Source organism: Lynx canadensis, chromosome B2 (genome assembly GCF_007474595.2).
Source record: "Lynx canadensis isolate LIC74 chromosome B2, mLynCan4.pri.v2, whole genome shotgun sequence".
NCBI classification, from domain to species: domain Eukaryota; kingdom Metazoa; phylum Chordata; class Mammalia; order Carnivora; family Felidae; genus Lynx; species Lynx canadensis.
The window spans coordinates 45,301,047-45,316,859 of record NC_044307.1 but is presented as its reverse complement, the minus strand read 5'-3'; the positions used below and the strand labels follow the sequence as shown (position 1 = coordinate 45,316,859).

The following is a 15,813-nucleotide window of genomic DNA, read 5'->3' as shown; positions in this document are numbered from 1 at the left end:
CCCAGTCTGACTGCTGAAGGGCTGAGTTATAAAACAGGACCATCGGATATGGGGGGGGGGGGAAGGAAAAGGTGGCAGTTACCCTGTATTTTGCTGAAAAATTACTCCAGGGTTTCTCCACCTTCTCCTGATAGATGCTAGTTTTTGCCAAGAGACCTTAGTCTCACCTCGTGGGTCCACCTCACGGGGGGTACCTGCCATACACCTGCTATATCTTGCCTCTTAGGCAAACCAGAGCCATAGAGGGAGGAGGCAGTGGTTTGGGGTGCAGTCTGGTCGCCTACCTTTCGTCGTTCGCTCAGGGGACCGATGTGCTTTGCGTGGAGAGAGGGACTGAGCGAGGCAGTGGACACGCACAACCAACTATATGCTGCAGCGCGCCCCTTCTTTCCTCAGAAGCTGAGAGCGTGCACGGCTGCATTGAATATTTTCTTCGTTCAGTGTCCGAATAGTGGTGTTGAGGAGAGCTGGAAGTGAGGCATGCCGGATTGCTGCACAGAGTAAGAATATCTGAAATGCAGTCCCTTCAACAAGCATGAGCTGGTTGAGTGGAGCCACGGGCTTGTTCTTCAGAGGCTGGATCGCGGTGCCCAGAAGGCGCCATGGCAGCAGAAATGACACTGGACTGTGACACCTGAGGTCCAGATCTGGGTCTTCTACTAAAAGGCTGCTTGATCCTGGGAGGAAGACTTGCTCTCTTTGAATCTCAACTTTGAAGAATGAGGAAACTTGAACCCAACACAGCAGGGTCATCAGATTTTGGTCTGCATGATCATTTTACTGTAACCGAGGACACTGCCGTCACACTGTTGTCTGTCCCAGTGTGATCTGCCCTCATGGATCCTGCAGCGGGCTGTAGAGTGGAGTACAGGGGCTTCTGGGCCGAGATAAGAGGCCAGGCTTAACCCCAAACTGATGCCAAAGAAGGACCGCGTGCTCACTGCCACGCAGTAAAGCTTTCCCTTGCGCTTACCCTAGAGTAAGGTCAGGGCAGTGGAAATTTCCACCTAAGTCAGGACACGTGGCTGGGGAGGACCAGGGGAATGTGCGATAACCGTGCATGCTTTTGGCGAGAATGTGAGACATTTTTGTAGCGTGGTTGGGACTGGCGGGGGGGAGCTACTTTTGAGTCTTTCAGTCCCTTCAGATGTGTCACCTTGATTGCCTAAGGTGAAGCTGTGTCCAAGGCTCTCATCCATTTCTGAATTATTATGCTGAGGAAGGCCTTGGTCTCCTCATATGGGCGAGGGACTCCATTCCCAACAGAACTCCTGAGAACAGCTTTACCCTGGTGACACAGAGAGCATACCTGGTAAGTGCTTTCCTGCCTTGGAAAAGTTAGTCGACTCTCGTCCTGGCTGGAGGGCGGCCAGCAGCTCATATCCACCTGTCATATCCACCTGTCAAGGCAGCTTCCAGGATACACATGTTGGGGCAGTACCCCCTGGCAGTCTAGCTGAGGATCAATGAATAAGTTCAGACTTCTGCTGAAACTCTCTGTAACTTTCATATATATTTTTACGAGTTCTTATTAGTTCTCAGGGAGGATTACTCTCCCTGTCAAGGGGTTCTTAAATTACACATTTAGCACAGATCCGTGCAGCTTTGTAATTTGTTGGGACTATGCTTAAAATGTTCCAGGATAATCCAAAAATAATCCTTGAGGATGAGGGAAAAAATGTCACTCATAGATCAGTGGAAGGCTGGGGTTATAGAAAGAATTTATCTCGCTTCCAGAAAGGCAATGTCCAAGTCTGGTTTCACCGGCAGGGAATAGGCGAGGCACCCTGCCGGGTACTTCAGAGGCCCAGGCAGAGCTCTTGTCCACAGGTTTTGCCTTTCGCCTCGACAGCCAGGAATTTCTTATTTCTTCAGGGGAAAGTGCTATGAGAGACATTAGATTGGAGAGGAGCTAGTCTCCATCTTAGTTACGTATTTCTCCCTCTTTGTTGAGTCTTTTGCCGCATTATCTCCCATTTCAGAGTTGTCATCCAGATGTTGACTTGTTTTCCTGAAAAGGAACTCAATGGTCAATCTGCCTGATTCTGAATTAGCTGTACTTTGGCTGAAGTAGGGGACTATAGTGTCTGAAGTAAACTCTTCCTGTTTGTAACCAGGGTCACCTTTAAGGAATCCCAAGGCAAAAAAAAAAAAAGAGGAAATTTCAAACGTGACTCGTTATTAAACTGCTTGACTTCTGTTATTTTTCATTTAATTATGTGTGTGTGAACACCAAGGTTAAGGTACAGTCTAAGGATTAGGCTTTAGTAACGTAGAAGGTATTCGGTTTAGTTTTATTTGGGGAGAGCTTCAAGTTGGAGATCGTGGAGAAGTGTGTGTGTGTGTGTGTGTGTGTGTGTGTGTGTTTGTCTAATCTACCATTTTACAGGAGCTGAAACTGAGTGCCAGACGAGAACAGTGACTTGCCCAACGTCATGTGGCCAGTAGGCTTAGAGAAGAAACTAAGGCTGAGTCTCTTGGCTCCTGGGACAGTGCTCTTTATATTTCACGTGTTGCTTCTCTGGTCAAAGGACTGCAGGGTCCTGCTCAGTTCAGAGGCTATCGGGGTTTGAAAGCAATTACTCCTGTTTCTTAAATGACAGCATGGAGAGGCTGTTTGCCTGTGAGGATACCGAAGGCTGAGACTGGGGGAGCAGAAGAACGTAGCCCTTTGGCCACAGGGACTCAGAAGTGGACGGTGGGGGGGGGGGCGGGGGAGAGACGAAGGCATGTTTCAGAAGGGGACGTCTCCCTGGATTGCCTTCATGGGGATGGTGATGGTCCCTAGGTGGTCATTCATTTGGGGGGGGGCTGCAGGTGGTGGCGGTGTTCCGCTACCTTTGCTGAGCCTCTTAATTGGATGATTTCCGACTGCGGGAGGTGAAGAAGCTGGGAGCTGAAGATGAATTAGATCTTGGCAGCAGGTGAAAGTAAAGAAGTTCTTTTTTTTTTTTTTTTTTTTAATTTTTTTTTTTTTTCAACGTTTATTTATTTTTGGGACAGAGAGAGACAGAGCATGACGGGGGAGGGGCAGAGAGAGAGGGAGACACAGAATCGGAAGCAGGCTCCAGGCTCCGGGCCATCAGCCCAGAGCCCGACGCGGGGCTCGAACTCCCGGACCGTGAGATCGTGACCTGGCTGAAGTCGGACGCTCAACCGACTGTGCCACCCAGGCGCCCCTAAAGAAGTTCTTAAAGCTCTTGCAATATATACGGAACTTTCCCACCTTGACCTTGAAGAGGCAGAGGCATTCTCCTTTCTTTGATCCTTTCCTTACACCCTCATGGCCTGCTTCTCAGGCACTCAAGCACCTTTCTGGCTGCTCTTGACATCCTCTCACTTTAACTCGGTTTTACTCAAAAATGTCCTTGTCTAGGATTATTCTATAAGCAAATTGCTCTAAGGGAGCCTATGTAAGGCCTTGGCATTGACACACTGGTTTGGAGAAAGGGAGAGAAAGAATACACCAGGGTTATCGGATGCTTACTGTGTGCCAGGTACTGTTCTGTGGGATTTATATGTACTTTCTCATTTAATTCTCAGAACAACCTTATAATGGCAGGACCGTGCCCATTCTACAGCATATTAAGAACGGAGACACAGAGGATTACATGACTTGACAAAGGTCCACACGTCAGGCCAGTGGTGATCCAGGACTGGCACTCACGCAGCTGGCCTTGGATTCCGAGCTGGTCACTAGCATGTGCCGCTGCCTCTCCCACGTCTCTCCATTGTTTGGAGGAGGAAGAGTGGGCAGAAGGTTGAAACCTGGGCTATCGTAAATCTATCATTGTAACCAATTTCTCCTTTATTTCCACTTGTCTCGTTTCCTGTGACCCCATGAAGGGGAGTCGGGGTTGGCGGGAGACATATTCAAAAGATTTATGTCCAGGGAAGCAACCAAGACTCAAGAAGGACAGGGTGGGTAACACTTTGCTTGGTCCCGGGAGGCATCATGGTGCAGTGAGAGATGTGGGCTGATGGGTGGATTCACCTGCGGTTTTGACTCTCCGTCCTGACTGTGCAACTATGCCAAGCTACCGAACCTCTCCTCAGTTCTCTCATCTGTAATGTGGACATAGCTCCTATCTCATGGGGTTGTTGATGAAGACTAAATGAGATCATATGTAAATATTGATAAAGCTGCCAGCTCGGCTTGCTTCTCTTTCTCTCTTTCCTCACAGGAAGGTCAGGAAGTTGAGCTGTACTAAGCATTCGTGGAGAGCTGAGGCCAGGGTGGAGGGACAGTTGTATCTGATGTTCAAGACAAGTAGAACTCCATCGAGGGTGAGATTTAATGAGTCCTGTGGGTCAGGAGAAATGGCTGCAGGGGGAAAAAAAAATCTACACTAAGAACGGTGGCCATAATGTGCCTCAAAGCCTGATTGACCAAAACAAAAAGAGCTGGAAAGAAACTGACAGTGTGGCACATAGTCTGTGACTCTCAGCATTCTCGAGGGCGAGAGGAAGGAATTTTGCTCACCCAGCCTGCTCCCGTGGTCGCCTCGACAGTGCAGCCTGGGGCAAGGGGGAGGGGGGAGGAACCCACCATGCTCAGGGGACATGTGCAGTAGGACAGCATTGGCTTGGAGGGAGGCTATGCAGAGGGAAGGACCTTGTGACCTTGTGGAGCCCGGTTTTGCTCACTGGTAGGATGAAGGGCTTGGCTTCAAGTATCTCTAACATCTTCCATTCTAAATCCTGTCCTTCGGCGCTGCAAAAACTTACCAGTGAAGTTAAGAACGACCCACGACCAAACACCAAACTGCTTCCGTGTCTCAGGCTTGAAACCTGAAGATGAAGTTCAAGTTCAAGTAGAGCTCAGCTGGCTTGGTCGTTAAACCTCTTATTTGCATAACTTGATTGCATAACTTTATTTGTCTAAGATTGATATCCCAGTCTGTCTGTAAAGACTGTTCTTTGGGAAAACAGTGCTGCCTGAGAACCTGGACGTAATTTGCCAGTGCACTTATTTAAAAAGTTCAGACACTGTCCTTGAACGAAGGTATATTTTAGGGGTTGAGTTTCTGGTAATATGTGTTTTGTTTCTTCCATCCTGTTCTCTATCCTTACCCCGCTGCTCAAGCAAAGCACTACCCAGCAAATAAGCAAAACCTATCTCTTCTTTAAGTGTTACTTACGAGCATCATTCTTGGTTCTAGGTCCTTATGAATCCCAACAGTAGGCTTAGGAAATGTGTTTCCTTTCTTCCCAAATTGTGGTTCCTCCTTCAGGATGGGTCAGGTATGGGAGAATGGGTCTTTATGGGGGTTGTGAAGGAAACCTGTCTCTTGGATTCCCAGCTCTCATAGCCTTCATCCTCTTTCCAGAGAAAGCAGCCAGATGCAGTCCAGTTGGGACTGTGTTTCTGGCATAAATCTTTCCCCCAGGTTGCAGTGGTTGGTAGGGGACAGAGGTTGAGTAACCGGAAGCCGTGCCCTGGATATATTTGAACAATATCAATAGACTTCTTCAGACAGGTTTCAGGGAGCACTTAAAACATTGCAATCGAATTATGGAAACTACCATATGCAGCATTCAGAAATGATGAACAAGTGAAGTGTGTTAGGAATTTGATAATAAGTACTCGACTCATTTTTTTTTTTCCCCTAAAGTGATGTTACGGGATGTTTGTTAGTGCTGACATAGGCAAGATTGTGAAAGTAATTCTGGAGTACAACTGTGACTAGTAAATATATTTTTCTAGCCTTATAAGAAAGGCTTCTGTTACCATTAAGTTTCCATTGTTTGCTTCAACAAAGACTTACCTCATGCTTACTGAGTGGCATATCCTGTTCTACGAATTTTGTATTTGATTTTTATTTTTTGAGAGATTTTTTGAAATTTCCCATGAATCACCTGAGGCTAGAAACTTCTAAATTTCTATGCTTGATTTTTTTTTTTTATCATGCTCTATTAAGAAAATTTTATTTCCCTTAGCAAAACCCAACTTGTCTGAAATAAAACAACTACAAAATTGTCATCAATAATGAGTTCTCCTCTATAGAAGTTACACCGATTTCCTACTTTTCACTTTTCTCTTAAGCTTAGGCTTGGAGGGCTCTCGTAAAAAAATAAATAAATAAAGGCCGTTACAGATAAGTCAGCGGTGATGGAGTCCTGCTAATCTGAAGTCACATCTGTTGAACTTGGTGGTGTTCTCAGCCCCAGACAGCAGACAGCTGCAACCAAAGAAACCTTCCTTCTTTGCCTCAAGCCTCCTTGACTAAAAATTCCAGACGGTCACCTCTCTGTCAGCCCAAATTTCCTATGGGAAGTAGACTTGAAATGTAAACACCGGGAAGCTGGGCTGAAGGGAGCAGATTGTTCCATTTTAAGAGGCCGCTGTGTCCTTTGCTCCGTCCCCGGGGCTGCCCCACCACAGTTATTTTACAGTGGCAGGAAGAGACGTTTTTTCCACCTCCCCCCTTACCCCGCTGCCTTTTCCACCTCTGCCTCCACTAATGCCATTTCCCGCCGACAGCACCTATCTGTTTAACCTCTGAGGATGTCTGAGGATTATGCAGCAGAAAGAACTGTTGCAGGAGAAAAGCCTCTTATCACTGGAGCCTAAAAAGCATTATCTCGTGCACAAAGTGGCCAGGGATGGGCTTTTGCCCTTGGGAATCGCAGGCTGCAGTCCTCCCCAGGCCCACCCGCTGATGATGCTTCCTCTGGGCTTTAAGGGGATGGTATTTAGTTTTAAGTGTATGTTTTATTTTGTAATTTATCTAACTAACAGCTTTTGCATTTAAGCTCTTTGGAAGACAAATTAGTGTTTTCCCCCACAGAGGGCTAAAATCCAAATAGAAACCAACCAAACAAAAAAAAACAAACAAAAAAAATCCTTAAAAATCAGTGCCCTTGAATCAACCTGGTCAGGTGTTATGTAAGCAGATTTTGCAGAGGAGGAGGAATTTCTAGATTTCTGTTGGTTGTTCTTCTTGAGTAATTGGTTTTTAACATTGCAGGGTATGCACAGAATTTGACATATTAAGTGTGGATGCTGTGTCGTATTTTAAAAAATAGGCGGGTTCAAGTTTATAAGTTAAAAAGATAATGACTCTATATTTTATCAAATCTAAGAGACCACTGATGGTGACATAACATTTTTTAAAATACCACTAAGAGGGGCGCCTGGGTGGCCCAGTTGGTTAAACGGCCGACTTTGGCCCAGGTCATGATCTCGTGGTTTGTGAGTTCAAGCCCCACGTCAGGCTCTGTGCTGACAGCTCGGAGCCTGGAGCCTGCTTCAGATTCTGTCTGTCTGTCTGTCTGTCTGTCTCTCTCTCTCTCTCTCTCTCAAAATTAAATAAACATTAAAAATATAATACCACTAAGGAAGAAAATCCACTGTAACCAAGATATGAAAAGGCATTGACTGAAATATGCATTCAGATGTCTTAGAATCAGTGAAATATGGCAGTATTTTAGCTACAATCTTGCATCTTTTCTGTAGAGTCTGACAACATGATTTTGTCTGTTCAGTTCAGTTTCCTCTGAATCTGCATGGCCTATTGGCAGCATTTAACATTCTTGATCCCCTTCTCCTTGAAACATTTCTTTACCTTGGCCTCCGGGACACTGTTCTCTCCTGGTTCTTCTCGCACCTCTCTGGTTATTCCTTCTCCATCTCCTTGGCTAGTTCCTCCTCTTTAACTTGACCTATAAACAGTGGACAGACCCAGAACTCAGGACTTGCACGTCTTTCCTACCTGTACACTCTCCCTTCCTTGGTGGCTAAGGTCTTTAAATACCGTCTATCTGCTGGTGATTCCCAAGAGCATCTTGGTTCTTGAACCTGAATGTAATATACAGATATCCTCTCCCTTGCCCGATAGACCCAGATGTCTAGACGTTCGACACCTAAGACGTTTAAACTGAATCCCAAACCACACCTCCACATCAGTTACCCATTGCAGAAAGAGGCCCCTCCAGCCTTCCAGGTGCTCAGGCCAAAATGTTAGAGTGACTCCTTCTATCTCCCCCCATATTCAGCAAACCCAGTAGCAAATCTCATCAGCCTTCCCTTCAAAATATATTCAGAAGTTGACCCTTTCCTATCATTTTGCCCCTCAGGCCCAAATGACTGTCCCTTCCCTAGGGAGATCGCTGTGACCTCTGACTGGTGGCTTCTATTCTACCTGTACCCCTTCCATGTATTCTTGACGGCAGCCAAAATGACCCTGCTCAAATGGAAGTCAGATGGTGCCATTCCTTGGTTCAAACGTCTCCAGTGACTTTTTGTTACATTTTTCTCCCCAGCATGCCTCGCTGTCTATCACGCTAAATATCTTACTACTTTCCATGTCTCCCAGTGGAATGCAGGAAAGGCTTTTGTTATGCCCTGTACACCACAGTGTCCCCAGTGCCTACGACAGTGGCAGGTGCAGAATAAGGGCTCGATATGTTTTTGTCGAATGAATAAATGAACAGCTTCAAACACAGACTAAGACCAGGAGAAAGGAGGCATCTTGGGCCTTGTGCTTTTTGTTTTCCTCCACGGAGTGAAATACAAGGTTATTAGTTTTCCCTACAGCATCAGTGGTATCTATTTCTTCCATCTGGAAAATTGTCTACTGTTTTGATAGAACTTGTCTTTGGTAGACAGCCCATCATTAGCTTTATGAGACCTTTGCACAGTGGTTTTTTTTTTTTTAGTAGCTTTTGAGATTCATCTGAGCTTATAGTGATTGTCCATTGAGCCTTCAACAAGATAGTGATTAATTCTGCTTCGGAAGTCACTTTTCGAGTTAAAATGAAGTTTAAGCAGTTCTTTCAACTTTTGTACTTCAACTAGAGGAAAGGAGTATTTTTAACTTGGGGCGTACTAAGCTCCCAAGTGCTGATAAAGTAGTTTCCTGTGTGATGCGTTGAGAGTGATTCCTGTTGATATCCCATTTTTAAAACTATCCCGTAACCATACTAATTACTACCAAACACAGGTGCACGTTTTTGGTGTGTGGCTTTTATTTTATTTATTTATTTATTTATTTATTTATTTATTTATTTATTATATTTTATTATCTTTTATTTTATTTTATTTTTTGTTTTAGTTTTATTTTTGAGAGAGAGAGAGAGACAGAGTACGAGTGGGGCAGGGACAGAGAGAGAGAGGGAGACACAGAATCCGAAGCAGGCTCCAGGCTCCGAGCTGTCAGCACAGAGCCCGACTCAGGGCTCGAGGTCTCGAACCACGAGATCATGACCTGAACTGCAGTCGGACGCTTAACCTACTGAGTGACCCGGGCGCCCCGGGTATGTTGCTTTTAGAAGCACTTACTGTGTAATCGGGCCAGACAGACCTTGGTCTAGACAGCTTCTCTCCGCAGGAGGATTTGGCTGCAGGGGCACACAGTCTGGGAGACTTTTTCCTCTGGTGCCTGACATGGCTGTGACGGACCACCCTCACTGGGAAGAGGGCACTGCCAGAGGGAGAGGCTCTTGCACAAGAACTGGGTCCCTGTGCCAGGAAGCCCAGGTTCCACCCATTGTTGACCACATGAGATCTGGCACGGTTACATGACGAGGGTGTGTCAGCATGTGGCCCCTCAGGTTCTCGATGGCTGCAGTTATAGAGATTAATGAGATGATAAAAGGTGGTGGTGGTGGTGGGGGGTGTTCAGGCAAGAGGGGAAAGCTCAGAAAAAAAGGCTCCCATTCATTCATTCAAGATGTTCGTTGTAATTCCCGTTATGTGCTAGGCTCTGGCAGGTGCTGGGGATAATGGTAGTCACAGCCAACGTGGGGCTCAGGCAGAAGAAGGAGGTCAGAAAAGGCACCAATGAGGACATGACCATTGGATAGGGAAGAACATCAATTCTAGGAATGCTAAAGCCAGGCTCTTATTGAGATTTCCAACTTGCTGTACATTGAGGACACAGCACGTGTTGATAAAGAGTAATGTGGGGGGTGGGTAGGAATTAGGATGATGGTAGAAGGGAGATAATCTTGAGCTCATTTCTCCTGCTCGTTCTTTTTCTTTCTTTCTTTCTTTCTTTCTTTCTTTCTTTCTTTCTTTCTCCTTCCTTCCTTCCTTCCTTCCTTCCTTTCTTTCTTTCTTTCTTTCTTTCCTTCTTTCTTTCGTGTGTCTACATCGCAGGAGACTGCTGTGTGTAGAGAAACCAGCATAGAGATAATTATGGAGTTATCTGTCCAGGGAGGAGGAAGTTGTGTATTAATTGCCTCTATGGGAATTTTCTCATTATTCGTCGCTCTACCTCTCTTTCTAAGAAGAATAATGAGAACAGACATTACATTTCACAAGTATGGGAGATGCAGTGGGAATGCTCGAATCTTTTAAATGATGAGAATTTGGTACCATCACAAGGCTTATAACCTACTCATCTTTTCCACGCACCCGTTCTGTTGAACCCGGGTGCACGGCATGAAACCAGGTGCTGTGTTGTGGGTTACAGATGGCCTTTGTTTCCATCATCACTGTCCTTCATACCTCGTCCGGGGAGGCTTTAATGTGGGTTCTTAATGATGGCACTCATTTCAGATATTTATCTCTAAAAGGAAAGAGCTTTAATATCTTCTCTGATTATAAAGGTCAGTTCAGGTTTTTATGAAAAGAGGTGGAACTCTTTTCTTTTTTTTGCATATTGGAGCTGACATTGGGCTTAACAAAATGAGCCTCAAATTAATGTTGTCACCCAGATGATATCTAATTCAGGATTTTAGGATGCACTAGAAAAATGCCATTGCTTCCACAATAGCTCAGTCAATGACCTCCTTCATGCCTCTGTTCTTGAGTTCCCTGGTGGCCAATCTGGGCAAGGTCAGCAGTGAGTACTGATAGGATGCCCTGCATGTTGCAGGGGCAGAAACATTTTTCTTTCACATCTGCCTTTCTGTGGATGGTGCCCTTCTGTGTGGCGGTGCCCCTTCTGGTATGTGCCAGTGAGGTTCCAAAAAGCACAGGAAGCCAGGATGCTGGTGCTCGCCTTCATTGTCAAGTAGCTATAATCCCTAGGTCTCTGCAAAACCCCTGCCATCTTTCAGGTCCTTTGTCCCGACGACCTGTCTGTGCAGAGGTGGAGGGGACAGAGGAAGCGAAACCGATGTGCACTCAGGCTCTCGGCTTGACGGTTTTACTACCCGATCCCATAAATCTCCTTACCTACCCTATGAGATCAGAGGTGGCATTGTCATTTTACTGATGTGGACCCTGAAATCTTAGGGGTGGTCATTTGCCCAAGGTCACACAACTAACAAGTCATGGCATTTGAAACCGTATCTTGTGATGACTAAGTTCATGATCTTTCCGCTACCTGCTCCTCAAAATTCAAAAGCCGTGTCCTGGGGCCAGAGCCATCTTCTCACACACAGCCCCTAGCAACTATCTGGCAGATAAGGGCTTGTTTGACTCCTATGCTGATTTCTTTAGAAGCTTCATTCTCAGAGCTCCGGGACCTGATATCACAGGAAGAGCAAAGTTAAGCTTCACACCCTTGTCAGCACTTCCGTGGGTGGAGGGATGTGTTATTTTTCAACCTAAGGAATGAGATGTGGCATCCCTTTCAGCTAAATGAGTCCCATCTATTCAGCTCCTCTGTCTCCGGGATAGATAAAAACCTGGGACTTGGATAGGACAGGTGACCAGGACCAGGGTTGGTCTCTCTTTCAGTTACCCCCATTTCACATTAATGATTGGGGTGAGAACTCCCATTGTCTTGTGTGTGTGTCGGCAGGGTGTTTCTTTTAACAAGATGTTTTTCTAAATCTTTATGCCATTTGATAATCTAGCTATGTTCCCTTTATTTTTTTTTTAAATGTTTGTTTATTTTTGAGAACGAGAGGGAGAGAGAGAGAGAAAGTCGGGGAGGGGTGGGGGGTTACAGAAGATCCGAAGCAGGCTCAATCATGACAGCAGAGAACCCGATGCGGGGCTCAAACTCATGAACTGTGAGATCATGACTGGAGCTGAAGTCGGACGCTTAACCGATTGAGCCACCCAGGCGCCCCCAAGCTATGGTCCCTTTTAAGTGCATCTGCTTCAGGGGGTGGCAAAGTACAGTGTGTGGGCCATACATAGGCCACCCCCAGTTTTTGTAAATAAAGGTTCTTACAGGCACACTCATGTGTATCATCTATGGCTGTTTTCACATTACAACAGAGTCAAGGAAGAGACCTCGGCCAGAGATCATGGCGGTACTCAAAACCTAATATATTTACTGTTTCCCTTTACGGAGAACCTGTGCTGACCTCCCTTTTCTTCCCCCCTAAGGACACCATAATTTTTTTTTGTCCAATTTTTTTTTTTAACATTTATTTATTTTTGAGACAGAGAGAGACAGAGCATGAACGGGGGAGGAGCAGAGAGAGAGGGAGACACAGAATCGGAAGCAGGCTCCAGGCTCCGAGCTGTCAGCCCAGAGCCTGACGCGGGGCTCGAACTCACGGACCGCGAGATCGTGACCTGAGCTGAAGTCGGACGCTCAACCGACTGAGCCACCCAGGCACCCCAAGGGCACCATAATTTTTAAAGAAAAGAAATAAATTTACTAGCCCCACAGAAAACTTTCCCAGCATCTGCTTGGTCAGTAATAACAGGCCAGGAAGAAGCATACACACTGTATCCGACCCCAAGTGCATTCATAATTTCAGCATATAATAAGGCTCCTGTCCTACACCGCGTTCCCTATTAACTGCAGTAGAGGTACTACTAACTGGCTAGCTGATCTCGAACCAATAATATAGTAACAAGATAAAAAGAGGACCCATTTCCCCGGCATCCAGTTTGACAAAGAGAACCTTGTGACTACCTCTCAAGTCCCTTCTGTTTCGTTACCCGGTAACCTCCGCCTCGCTCCCCCAGCCCCCACGTAACTATCTCAATGTGGTTTTGTTATCCTACTGCTTTTCTCTATAGTTGTATGGCTTAGTTTTGCCTAAAACTTCTTGCTAAGTAAAGAGCACTCCCAGAGCCCATCACACTTTCCATTTCATTGGCATTACTTCACTTTCTTGGCGATATCATTCTTTCTGCATTAAAATTCTGTAGGGGTCATCAGTCCAGCAAACACAGTAAGCCGCAGTGGCCGCTCAGAAATATTCTTGAAATACTCCACAGGTCTTTCTTTCCCCTTTGTGGGGGTGGGGACCAGGGGCCGTAGGCTCTTGGGCCAGTTCAGACTGGCCCGTCTCCTGCTGTGTTGTGATCCCCTGTGGGGTGGAAAGGCTGCTCTCTCCAGTAGCTCTCTCTGCCATTAAAAAAAAAAAAATGAGGGGCGCCTGCGTGGCTCAGTCCGCTAGGCGTCCGACTTGGCTCAGGTCATGATCTCACCGCTTGTGAGTTTGAGCCCTGTGTTGGGCTCTGTGCTGACATCTTGGAGCCTGGAGCCTGCTTCGGATTCTGTGTCTCCCTCTCTCGCTCCCCTTATTCACGCTCTCTCTCTCTCTTTCAAAAATAAATAAACATTAAAAAAATAATAAAGAAAGAAATAAAATGAGACCTGATCCGTGGGCCTTAAATTTAGCTTCCAGTCAGTTAGTTGAAGGAAAGTTTCAGTGTATCCATTCTTTGTGTTTTTCTTTTTTTCCTCCTTTTTCTTTATTTTGTGACTGAAACAAAGTATAAATACTGGGTTTGGGGAGAGGGAACTGTTGTTAGGTTTGAGCCTTTTAGACTCTGTAATTACTCTATAAAGGCTGTGTATTTGCATCAGAAATGCATTTAGTCTTAAGTTTTAGTGTTTAGTATATGGAGCATTTATAACCACGGGGCGCTTCCAAAAATAAATCAACTCTATAGAAAATGTTAATCAGCCCATCCCCAGGGACTCTAGTGAGTATCTCCATTGTACAAATGAGGAAATGGACATGACAGTTAGTGGTTTGCCCAAAGCCACACTGTCACGGGCATTATGAAGATTTAGGCAAAAGTCCCATGTACAAGAAAATGCAGTCATGTTTTTGTGTAAGACACTGTGGGCCTTAGTCAAATTAACCTAAATTAAGATTCAGGGATGAACAAGCGTCTTGGTATTTGGAAGAACCTACCGCATCAATCACAAAGAGCTGGCTGTCTCCTTAAAGTCACCTGCAGGGTTTTAAATAGGACATAGACTTTTTTTTTTTTTTTTTTTTTTTAGGTGTCTGTTGCTTGAAATCAAAAGCTCTGTACCTGGCTAAACATTGCCATGAAAATTGAAAAGCAACTAGTTCAAGTGTATTTCACACTGCCCAGGGAAAATCGTGTGGAAAGTACAGTAATGCCTTGATTTGTGGCATTCTACTCTTAGAGTTGACAAGAAAGCAGCCTTCTACCAGGAACTTATTTTTAAAAGCCAGTTGCGGGTGGTTGGTTCAGGATATGTATGCAATCTTGCAGATAAATCTGCCTCTATAGGTTTGCATGGCAGAGTAAGGATTGACATCGAGGAAACACAAAGCTCTCCATTTTCAAAGAAACTTCTGGAACTAGTGTTGCTCTTTTCTTAGGCAAACATTGAGAGCTAGTTTTATAATTATTTTCCCCAAGAACTGACTGAAGAAAAAAAAAAAAAAAAAGACTTTTTCCCCTTGGTTAACCTGTAGTTAATTAAAAAATTCAGTTCTCGATCCCAGGAATCTTCCCTCTCTTCTCTTCTTTTCTTCTTTTCTTTTTTTTCCCCTAAGCTTCACGTGGGAGCTTGACTCCTTTTTTTTTTTTTGAGTAGTTAGTGTTTTAAAGACATAACAGTTAACTATAATACCTCCAGTATCTGGGCATGGGAGCACGGCCTCATTCGAAGACATGGTACTGGCTGAGAGGGCTCACCCCCTGTTGTGGTAAACTGCCTGCCAGGTCCCCAACTGTGAGGTTCTCTGTAATGCCGTGTAGCAATTTGGGCAAAGCCAACGTGTAAATGCCGAGAGAAGGTGCCGTGTACAAGAAGACACCAAAGCGTATTGCTAATGGAGAGCCACACCTCACAGAGGGTCAATGTCAGGCACTCACCTCGAGCTTGCAGCTGCCGGGATTTGACTCAGCATTTCACCCTGCGTTCATCAGATCTGGGTCCCGTAGACCCACACTGACGGAGTTTACAAGTGACCGATCCGCCAGAGTGACCGTATAATACGTGATCCAGTGAGTCAGGTTCAGTTCCGACCCAGCTGCCTTTGTGCTGTTGGGCAGATTGTCTAACTTTTCTAGGTGCTGTGGTCTTATCCGTGTGGTTGGAATGTTAACGCTTTATGAAGATGTTCCAAGAGCTAGTGCCTGAGACATAAAACCGGGGAGATAATAGCTATTGTTATTATAGTCTCACTTTGGTTGTTGTCTCCCTTTTAACTGTGCAAGTCAGCTTCGGAGACTGAATAATAGATGAAAAAATTGCTTGCTGAGCATAGGATTAGAGCACAAGGAGCCAGAGGTTCTTAAGGAGTGCCTCCATTGGGCTGGAATGGCTGGGCATACAGTCAGTTGACATAAAGGACATTATTTCCAGAATCTGAACACTGTACCCAGATGGTGCTGGATAAAGTCCACTGCGCTTTTAATCCATGGCTTACTTTTTTCTTAATCTCATGAATTTCTTAATTTCTTAATTTCACCACTTTTTTAGTCCGGGGGCGTCTGGTTACACTTTTTTTTTTTTAAGTTTTATTTATTTATTTTGAGAGAGAGAGAAAGGGTGTGCGGTGGAGGGGGAGAGAGAGAATCTCAGGCAGGCTTGGCACTCTCAATATGGAGCCTGATGTGGGGCTCAAACCCGTAAACCCATGCAAGATCGTGACGACCTGAGCTGAAATCAAGAGTCAGACGCATAAGCAGCTGAGCCACTCAGGAGCTGTGGATGCACTTGTTTTTAGCAGTAACAA

General features: G+C 45.4%; 1 protein-coding gene across 1 annotated transcript in view; it reads left to right on the top strand.

The window, feature by feature from the left end:
- Positions 1 to 15,813, top strand: part of TNFRSF21 (TNF receptor superfamily member 21) — a 69,622-nt gene that overhangs the window by 29,836 nt on the left and 23,973 nt on the right. The window lies entirely within an intron of this gene.